The 11,611-nt window shown below is 41.7% G+C and overlaps 1 protein-coding gene across 50 annotated transcripts in view; it reads left to right on the forward strand.

Moving 5' to 3' along the window:
• The window catches only part of DTNA (dystrobrevin alpha), a 179,431-nt gene that overhangs the window by 78,764 nt on the left and 89,056 nt on the right, over positions 1-11,611 (forward strand). The window lies entirely within an intron of this gene.

Here is an 11,611-nt window from a genome sequence, read left to right on the forward strand (position 1 = left end):
CAGGCCAAGGAATCTTGCACTGTTCTCTCAAGGTTACTAATTTTGAGTGCTATTCCCCTCCCACTTCAGCCCAATAAGACACTGCCAATAATATTTGGTAGGTGCCCTCTGGAAAAGCTTGGTGGGGGACAGGGGGCTGCAGAATGAGGAAAGGAAAGGAAAAATCAGTTGTGTTGAGCTGTCTTCCACTTGTACGACCTTGGATAAAACCTATTATCTTTGCAAATGTCGACTTCAAAGCATGCGTTTGCTGAGATGACTCCTGCTTTCTCCCTTACCCGCTTTGCCAAAAACTTCTCTACGTCATCAAAGTTTTCCCCTAGAAATGTCTACTGTGAGAGATCAAAGCAACTAAAAAAAGAGCATCAATTATTCATATGCTGTTTTTATATTGACTGAGCCATGCTCATAGAAAACTATTTCTGGAGTAATTGTAAAAAATACAACATTCTGTCAATTTATGGAGACAAAATTATATATTTTGCCCGAGTATGTTCAAAGTGTGATGGTGTGTGACGCCATAGATGCTAGTTACCTAGGAAATGGGTTAACGTCTAATATTTTGAAAGTGGGATGGGGGGGAATAACTTTGGTGTATTACTTTACTCTGGGATATCTTCCTTCCTTAGCATTTCAAAGGGAAGATCAATTTAGAAAATGAAACTGATGATTAAGATATTCTGTTCCCAAATTAGAAGGATTGCTATCACTATGACAGATGCTCAGAACTTGTCCCTGCTTTGTTTTCAAGACGCATTTGCATTATGTTAAAGGGAGAGAAACAGTAACATTTACAATGCAATCCTAACCATATCTAGTTCAAAGTGAGAGCCAGTGTGGTGTAGTGGTTAAGAGCGGTAGTCTCGTAATCTGGGGAACCGGGTTTGTGTCTCCGCTCCTCCACATGCAGCTGCTGGGTGACCTTGGGCCAGTCACACTTCTTTGAAGTCTCTCAGCCCCACTCACCTCACAGAGTGTTTGTTGCGGGGGAGGAAGGGAAAGGAGAATGTTAGCTGCTTTGAGACTCCTTAAAGGGAGTGAAAGGTGGGATATCAAATCCAAACTCCTCCTCTTCTTCTTCTTCTTCTTCTTCTTCTTCTTCTTCTTGCTGAATTTAGTGGAGTTCGTTCCCAGGAGGGTCATGGGGTTAGGATTGCAGCCTTAGTGGTGGAGGACAAAATTGCATGTGGCTCATTCAAATAGAGAAGGTAGTGTCCACTTACACATTGAATATATAGCAGACACATTGCCACATTAATTTGTGTTATACTCAGTAGCATCTGAAATGGATGCACACTAACTTTCTACCATGTGTACATAATCCGGAGTACCTGAGCCAATTAAAAAGCATAGGCTCTTCAAAAATTACAGGGTACATTCCAGACAAAAGCCAGATTTGCAATGAGTGAAGACTTATGTGCCAGTGCTCAGGGCTGCTTCTATAACCATCCATACAGTAGGCTTTGTTCCATTGATTTCTACTGCCTCCAGGTAATGGGTAAGACGTAAAGCCTTTTCAGGTGTTCTCTTCCCCTCCCCAATGCAATATACCATTGCATGAGGGAAGGGCAACACTGCGCTCCCCGCAATCCGTTGCAACACCATCACCATCTCCACATGTGATGGGCGAAACTCAGAACCTTGGAGTATTAGGATTCTAAATCAGGCAGGGAATGTATACAAGTAGAAAGGGCTGGTTATTACGACATTCAGCCCCCAACACACAGAAGGTTTAGGGAGTAGTGATTGGAACATGCCATAGTTGGAACACTCCGTCCTCCACTCTTCCATTGTAATCCCCCACTCCTTTTTCTTAATTTGCAATGACCATAATTTTGTAAATGTGTTTGGGTTGCATTGGAGCAAACCAGGATTGCCTCAAAACTATGGCTCACTAAACAGCTTCAAACTAAGGCTTCAGTCATGATTAGGAGGCAATTCCTGATTGTCCCAGCTCCAGCTGAAGCTTGAAGCTGAAGCTGAGGCTCCAATACTTTGGCCACCTCATGAGAAGAGAAGACTCCCTAGAAAAACCCTGATCTTGGGAAAGATTGAGGGCACAAGGAGAAGGGGACGACAGAGGACTAGATGGTTGGACAGTGTTCCCGAAGCTATGAACATGAGTTTGACCAAGCTGCAGAGGCAGTGGAAGACAGGAGTGCCTGGTGTGCTCTTGCCCATGGGGTCACAAAGAATCAGACACAACTAAACGTCTCAACAACAACCTGATTGTCCCTAACCATAGTTAACCTGATTCAGATGTTAATGTCAAATTATAGTTATCACAAATGATAAAAGGGAAGGTTTTGCAAGAGGGGAGGAAGGGCAATGCAAATGAGCCTGCAGCATGTTCCCAATCTCTAAAATATGATTTGAAGACTGGGAAATGGGACTTTGAAATTTTACCATTATGGAAAAGAAAGGCAAAATCTTAGTCATACAACAAAAAAAGACCAGGAAGGTGGTTCTAAAACAGACGCAAAATTTACATACAGTGGTACCTCAGGTTACATACGCCTCAGGTTACATACGCTGCAGGTTACAGACCCCGCTAACCCAAAAATAGTACCTCGGGTTAAGAACTTTGCTTCAGGATGAGAACAGAAATCGGGCTCTGGCGGCGCAGCAGCAGCAGGAGGCCCCATTAGCTAAAGTGGTGCTTCAGGTTAAGAACAGTTTCAGGTTAAGAACGACCTCCAGAACGAATTAAGTTTTTAACCAGAGGTACCACTGTACTTGGAATCAAATATAGCATGTCTTGCCTGTGAAGAATACCATGGTTAACAGTCCTTGGAAATGTTGTAACCACTAGCTGAACTATTGGCTTTCACTGATATAAGAGTTCTCATACCAAGAAGCAATCATCTGAGGCTATCTCCTGAAGAACATATTTCCCCAGGGCCTCAGCCTTTTAATTATAACCTTAAATTGATTTCTTTTTAAAGAGTTTTCAACTGGTTTCAAGCATGGATTGGTAGGTGGAGGAACACTTTCCTTGAGTCTAGAACTTTAGTCTTAGAATGGCTCCTCTCGGTCAGCTGTAAGCAGAGTTTATCAAACTTTGTTCAGTTTGAAGTTCCAACTCATCATCTGATCAAGTAGGTTTTCACCTGTGAAAGCTTATACCATTTTACATTTAAAAGTTTCTAAAAAGTTGGTCTTTTGGTTGTTTTAAGCTTCTGTATGTTTTACATCTGTTGCTTGTCACCTAGTGACTTGCTGGTATTAGGTGACTAATAAATTTTAAAAATTACCAATCAACCTAGGAATGGTAAAATTCTTGTGCTGTTGCAAAACTCCTTGATTGCAGGAGTGAGTGAGTTTGAAAAATCTACCTTAAGCAATTTCATCAAATGCAAACCCACAATTGACTGCTGATAGCAGTAGATTTTCCCCACTTTCATTTTTGTTAACTCAAGGATTTGTTTGCTACATTAATATAGCCATCGGTCCCAATTCAAAGAGATAATATACTCCATATCAAGTTTTTTTCTTTCCATTTTGTACATTTATTAATACTGTTTGTCTTCAGAATTCAGCAGAGCTAAGAGACAGATAACATTTATTGGAATGAGTAACCCAAATGACTACATCAAGGCCATTCAGTTAATTTCCTCTCTTTGTAAAACAGCCTGTAATTTCCAATCCTGAGTTATCAGACGTGACTAAAGATATATAAAAATGAGCTGACATAATGATGCATGAATTCTCCCCAGAGTGATTGCACCACAGCTGTTGTAGGAGGATGAACGGAGATTTTGGAAAACATTTCTGCTGAAAATCTACAAGACTTATATTCAGGCATTGCTCCTGTATGATTGCATGAGGTTTTTCAAAACTTGACCAATGATGGAAAATTCCAGTAATGATTTTGGTCTTATAAAGGTTAGGTTCATTCATTTCAGTGGGTCTTCTCTGAGTACCACCCAGTGACACTAGATAAAATTAATAGGTGTAGTCTGGGTGACTCATGAGTCTGACCAAACTGCGGGAGGCAGTGGAAGACAGGAGTGCCTGGCGTGCTCTGGTCCATGGGGTCACGAAGAGTCGGACACGACTAAACGACTAAACAACAACAAAGTCTGGGTGACATTCTTCCCTTGCTGATAATACTCCTAGGGAAAGTTCTCTTAAGTACTGCTCTTTAGATATGGCACATGAGATAATAACAAAACACATTGTTCTTATATATAAGCATGCTGTCTTAATTTCAGGGTTACTTTAATCCAGGCAGGTATGTTTGTAGTACTGTATCAGACAAAAAACAAACAATACCCTGTTGAAATGAGCATGCATTTTGGCATCTGTGTAATATTACACACATACGAACCTACAACACCACTGCAGCCTGATTTTTTTAGGACAGAGAGGAAAGGAACAGTGTCAGAAGAGGTACTTCTGTTAATTAACTGCAATTCAGAGCCTGGGCCGCAACTCTGGATATTTGCATTGGACATGTCTCATTTTGCATTGACAGTCTCAAAATGTATTCTTCCTTAAGTGTCATTCTGACAGTTAAGAAACAAGAACTTCCATGCCAGTTGCACTGTAAGAGGTTCTGCATGTGGGTGCTTTAAATATGGTCATGTGCAATACAGTATCTTTCTGCTGTGTTATTAGAGAACTGTACACAAAAAGAAGGGACTTCCTTTGACCAGCAAAAAAAAAAAGAGGGATTTTGCAAGAGCAAGCCATTTAGGTATATTCCTCATGATTTGTGAGGTTTCAGATATCAAGTTCCATTTCCTGTCTAAAAGTCAGTTGGGAATTCCCACTGAGGCAGAGGACCACACTTTGCTTCAGCTGATCAGTCTATATTGTAGCCAGGATGGATTTATTTTAATTGGCTAAGGGACTGATCCTTCCCCCCCCCCCCCCCCCGGAATATTCCTTGTCTTGGCTGGGATTTAGGCCATGAGAGTATCTTCTTGCAAATTACATGTGTTTTGAGTTGAGGGTTATGTTAAAACTTTCAGGAAACCTAAAAGCTCTATAGTGGAGACTTTGGACTCAGCTACATTGGTAAAGAAAAAGTGCTTTATGTGTGTTATAACACTGTGACACCAGGTGGAGCCCTGTCTTTTGCCAACATGATTTGCCTTTGAGGTTTACAATGCGCTTTCCTGAAACACTTTTTTGATGTGTCTAGATCCAGCCTTTTATGAAAGAAGAAGGGTAGGAAGTAACATGTAAGGAAAAAAGGATTGCCTTGTCACCAGAATGGCATATTTCAAGCTTCTCAGTGAGAATTGGGGGAGGGGACGGTCTTCAGTGCTTAAAAGCTGACAATTAAATTGAGCTGTGTAAACATCTCCTCCTGTCAAAGGAAGCTGCATGCAACTAGAATCAAGACCATGCAAATGGTTGGTGTCAGGATCTCCCATTCTTGTCCACATTCCTCTTCAAATTTCCTGTGATTTGCATACGGGAGGTAGAATACTTCCAGTGATGTGCTCCACTGCAGTAGAAATGTTTCCCTGCAGCTGTTTCTCTGACAACATCACGTTGATGCTACAGAAAGTGAAGGGGAAAAGGCAAGAAGTGCCCTGTGCTCAGCTGCAGCTTACAACGGCAGAATTAATTTCCCCCTAGGACGTTGAGATCGCTTCTGCCAGAATCTGGAGGTTTTGGAGGCCACAGCAATTTTTGACAACTGTCTCCATCAGCGGAGAGAATGCAAAATGTGGGTGACTAAAGAGAGTAGATGCTACGCTGATGGTTTCTCCAGTTACCATTTTTTATTCCCATATACAATAATGTTCAGAGCAGTCAGGTGCATTTCAGAGCTCTTTTACATGGTCCAGAAAATGATCCCTATTTGTACAATGCTGCTCAAACACTTCCAGCGTGGAAATCTAATCAACACCTCTGATTCTTTATAGTTATTTATTTTATCATTGCATTTATATCTCACGTATCCACCAATGAAGTCACAACCCCATGAGGTAGATTAGGCTGAGAGTTGGCGACTTGTCCAAAGCCACACAGTGGTTTTGTGGTTCATGGCCAAGTGGGGATTTGAACTCTGGCCTCTTAGGTCCTTAGTCCAAGACACTGACCACTACACCACACAGGGTGTGCCCTTTTCCTGCAAAACTTCACAGGCAGTGCTGCTTACTGCTGTCCATGAGTATAGCATTGCTTCTGTGGTTGCGTAATATTACTCTTTTGTGTTTGTATTGCTTATAATGGTTTTGTATCTAGTGTACGCCATCTTGGTGCTCTTTATGGAAAAAGGTAACCGGTTTTCTAAATAAATAACTAGTAAATCTGACCAAGAAAACTACTACCTGATGTTTGTTCAGATGGCTGCCTTTTTCTAGACTTCTTCCAGTGATGTTGCTCACTGCTGAGACTGCTGCATATCTTCTTGCTGGTATCTTTCAGCGGTGTGTTGAACAGTTTGTTCGCAGCACCTGTGAACTGCAAGTTCACTACCTCTTTGGTCAGTTTTAGTTTGCAGCCTGCGGGGCACATTGAGCAATGAAAGAAGTGATCAGGGCATGATGTCTAGAGCCCAGCTGAGTTCACCATTTTGTTCCTTTGTTCTTTACCTACAAAGCAAATTGTGAAGTGAAAGACATCAGAAAGCAGTATGATTTGTCACAGCACAACTAGGTGTGGCTGGAAGAATAAAGCAGTTGAAAGGGGCAACATGAGAGAGAAACAGAAAGTACAGAAAAGAGGGGGAAAGATCAAGGAAGGAGGGGAGGGGAGAAGATGCTTGGAATGAGAGACATGTATGTGTTCAATGGCCATTAAAACAGCTTCAGATAACTGTGAGGTTTCCAGACAGATTCTCAGGTGGTGTAAAATAATGTGACAATATTGGGGCTATATAAGCTCATGTCAGCTTTGGATTTGTTTTAGAAATACCTACTTTATCATCCCGAGAGAGCAGGATTTATAGGAATACATATTCCCCTTAATCTTTTCTAGCCTGTTGCCAGCAATACTGAGCAAGAAAGGAAGGCTTTAGATGTGCATTTAATCAGTAGTGGGCCGTATGCTGGTGGCAGCACTCACCTGACCTCCCAACAGCTGAGTCACTATTGCTTATCAGGAGGGGGAGGGGAAGTCAGTGGTGCAGATTCAAAGGCAGAGTCAATCCTTCTGTTATACTGGTGCATTATCACTGCACCAACTGCGTCCTCCCCTCTCCTTCCCAGATAGCAGAAGCAGCTCAGCTGTCAGAAGGTCACATGAGGGCTGCTGCCCCACCACTCTGTTACTGCATTCAGTTCCACCATATTTCTATATGCATGGTAGTCTGCATCACAGTACAATACACATTATAACATAGGGAGAACCCATCTGGGTTAGACCAAAGATCCATTGAGTCTAGCATTGTGTTCTCACTGTGACCAACCAGATGCCTATGGGAAGCCCACAAGCAGGACATGAGTACAACAACACTCTCCCAATTTGCATTCCCCAGCAACTGATACTGCCTCAAGTACTGGAGGCAATGCGCAGACGCCAGCAAATGGTCTAATAGTCCCCTTTTAAAACACTCCAGAGGATATGCCTTTGCCAACTTCAAGTAACACATTGCAAAGTATTATGCCACTGAAGAGAGAGACCTGTGTGGTTGTCATTGCTACTGCATTTTGCGGGCCGTTGTTATAAATTGTGTTTTCTCTCTCACACACAATTAAGTATATGCTTGAACACCACCTGGGAAGTTACCATTGCATGTGTTCCCACAATGTGATTGTTTTGCCACACTAGAGAAATGTATACTTCACATGGGGAGCGGAGATTAATATTGAGTTTCTTTTCATAGACTTCCACAATTAGAGTATCATTCTCCATTTGCTTTCTTGGCCCAGCCAAATTCTGGAGGTTGTGCTGGGGGGGGGGGTGAGCTCATCTGGCAAGCAGGAGCAGGAAGCAGGTGTTCCAGTGAAGGACGCATACTTTTGATGGGAGGGAAGAAGCAATCGGTAGGGTTTGTTTCTTCAGTTCAAAGCATTATTTTATGCGTAAAAGCCACCCCAAGTGACTACGTAGCATGACTCCCACTGTGTGCTTTCAAAATGGGCCAAGAAAACAATGGGAATGATTATGTGAAGACACAGCATTATTTCCAGGAGCACTGTATGAAAAAAATATGACTGCCCCCTTTCCCCCATACAATGCTCCTGAAAAGAATCTCCTCACACTAATAAATTTTGGGTTATTAGAAAAGTTCTTTTTCAACTGCACTTTGTACTGCCTGCCATACCAATAATTTTTCCAAGTGACCTTAGCAGGTGAGGGTATCGGAGAAGAATAGGGTCAGTCTCTAGTAGTGTGTTTTGGTTTCAGCTGTGTATTAGCACTGTTATTGAGCTTTATATGCTATATATTTTCTTGGTGTCCTTGTATAAATAAATTTTATGTTTAATGATGCTGTACATCATTCTGCCCTTTGTGTTATTGTAAAATAATGATGAATAATGAATAATGTTGAATAATGAATAACAATTAATTAGAGTAAAAGTAATAAACTGAGTTCATTTTGGGGGGAAATTTAGGAACGTAACCAAAAAAACCACACAAAAACCTCCAGTTTAATTTAGGTTTCCATCATTCTAATTTCTTTTTCTTTATTAATAATTACTATCGCACTGAAGATGCAAAATTTTTACCAGCCTTATCTACCAGAGCTATATATAGGTCACTGCTAAATTCCAGTTTAGTGGAGCAAGCTTTGCCCAAGGCCACCTCAGAGCAGAGAACCTAAAACTCCCTAATCTTGGGGCCAATAATTTTGTGGGAAACATGCAATTAGATCTGCCAATTTATAGTTTTCTTTTCCTAAAACTAGCTGCAAGGGGGATGGTGATTTGAATTGGGACCATAGTAGGTGTATGAGATGGTTAACCCTTTCTTCCAGCCACAGTTCCTAAGTGCCAATATCTTCCCCCACCCCTGAGCTACTGTTAAGACTCTGAGAGGAAAACGACTCCCTCATACTACCTTGAGGAACACACAAATGAGAAGAAAATACAGGCTGCTTCACTTGAAGAGAATACCCTCAGCACCTCTTCCTAGACCCTCCTGGCCTGAGACATACCTCTCCTGACTTCCTCAGATTTAGAGGATGAGCCCTCAATAATACTTTCATCCCATCCACAGTTTAGAAATTTTGAGCCAACTGCAGTATTGACCTTGCCAGCCTACATAAATCCTCATATGACCTCAGCTCTTGGCTCAGATAGAAACTTCCAAAGTGCAGCCAGCTGGGCCTACTGGAGACCTTTGTCTGCACCTAGCTTAACCTGCTTCATCTTTTTATTGCTTATTCTTCCTCTATGAGCCTCAAGCTGCATCAGAACAGGTTAATATGGAGGTAAGGGGCCTGACTACTGACCTATCAGACCACTTCATCCACCTCTTGGATCCTTATTTGTCTACTCCAGAACTTAACCACCAGCCTGTTTTGACCTCTTTGCATCCTGGCAGTGTCATGTATGTTTTCCACTCCACTGCTCATAGCAATGTGAGGTGACTTGATTTGGAAAATCAGCTGGAAGGGAAAGGGTTACTCGAGACCTGTACTGAAAGCCCAATCCAAATTCCCCACTGCACTGCTGAGCAGAAGAAAAATAGCTCAGGAAATCAAAGTACACAATGTGTAGTTTGGCCCAAAGAAAGGAAGGGAGCCTATGGTCCTCCAGATATTGTTGGACCTTCAGTCCCCATCCATTCCAACCACTGTGACCAGTGGATGATGGGAGGAGCAGTCCAGCAATATCTGCAGGTCAAACTGGGTGCCCTAATGCATAATAGTTTTCACACAAACTTTTTGAGGAGCTCATAGTAGTTCTGGCACCCAAATTTTGGTTTCTTTCAGGCAAGTTACTCTTAACCTAGAAGGTTAATGTGCAAAGTGAGCATTGTGTCACACTGCTATTGACCTCCTTGAGAGTTCCAGTGAGCATAGATTATGGGAGGCCTCCTATAGACCTCACATGTGCCTTCTTGGGTTCTGTGAGGGATATAAATGTAAGAAAATAAATAAATGATGTCAAATATGTTCTTGGTTAATTATTTTTGCATATTCCCTGTAATAAGTTTCCAGCTCTATATTAATCATGGACAGCAAATTAAATGTCTGATCTATGGTGATGTATTTTTTTATCAGCTAGATACCGAACAAGCTGGATTTTCTCTGGGGCGAAAAACAGCATAGGTTTGTATCAAAGTTGGCTTTATAATGAAGGAGTTTATATTAACCTGCTGTAGTAGAATATGTTGAGAAGATAAACCAGTATCATGTGATGAGCATAAAGAAGAGTTATTCAGTTAATTTAATAGAATATTCTAGGGCAGGAGTGGCTCGCTGTGTGAGGCAGAGCTGCAGCATAGCCCCCACCCCCAGCAGCAGTTCTTACTGATGTACCTGTACAACCCTGAGTCTGATGTAGCCCCATGCCTTCTGGTAAATGGCAGCAATTGTGCTGCTGAGAGGCTGTTGCTATGGCTCTGCCCCACTGGGTCAGCCACTCCTGTTCTAGGATGAAATGTTTAAAGTACAACTTAGCTCAACAAACACATAGGTAGGTGAGAAGAAGAAAGAGATTTAAAAATTGCATTAATTTAGCACTTTGTTTCTCTGCTTTGTACTTGTGTTCCAACAGAATTCTGTGCACAACATTCATTTTTATTAATATCAAATTATGCATCAGTAGCCACATACTAATTTTGGCTTCTATTCATCACTCAATTTTTTAAAAACCAGCTTTCTTCACAAGAAGTAGAAACTTGATGGTTAGATTTTCTTTCAATACACAGTGCCCGTTTATAAGTTAAACTTTTTAACTTTCTGAAACTATATGCCCTCCCTTTAAAAAAATGGGTTTCCTAAGTGGTCAACATGCTAGTACTGTGAGCTCTGTTGGTACAGTCACTGCAAGAATCCATACATCACCATCCAACCTCTTTGCACTGGAAGAGCAAGATGAAATTTGGAGGCCCTTTGCAGGAACTTGGGGGCATGAGAAGGGCCGGTGGGAGGCTGGAAGCAGCTTTTGCCATCCATGATCTAAGCCACTGTCATCTTCATCAAGGACCCTGTTCCCCAATACAAGGTAGGAATTGTGTCAGTGGAGTGGATGAAAAGTTCCAAGATTGGAAAATGGACTTGCACTCTGCTTCAATATAAGCCAGGACTTCCAGTCTGAGCTGTTGTAGTAGCCCAACAACCTTCTGGCTCAAGCAGGTTTTCACAGAATTGTGGGAAGGGACCCAAAGGATCATCTAGTCTAGCTCCCTGCAAAGCAAGGATCACAACTATAGAATCACTGACATGTGTGTTTTCCATTAACATTGGAGCTATGATATGTGGCTCTGTCTACAGTGTTAAAGAGCAGTCTTAGAACTAATCACTATGGAGAAAAAATAATTTTTTGGTGGCTTCACCTCATTAATCTCTTCAGTGAGAGCTATGTGAATGGAGTTTTTTAATTGCTCATTTTATTTGTTATTTAGTTGTCATGTTCGTTTGTCAGTCGCCTCCTGCAAATCTCTAGGCAACTGTCTCTAGGCAATGCACTACACGAGTATTAGACAAACATCAAAACACATCAAAACACAAAAACCACAGTTCACACTAACAATCTAG

The sequence above is a fragment of the Podarcis filfolensis genome (genome assembly GCF_964270895.1).
Source record: "Podarcis filfolensis genome assembly, chromosome: 7".
NCBI lineage: Eukaryota > Metazoa > Chordata > Lepidosauria > Squamata > Lacertidae > Podarcis > Podarcis filfolensis.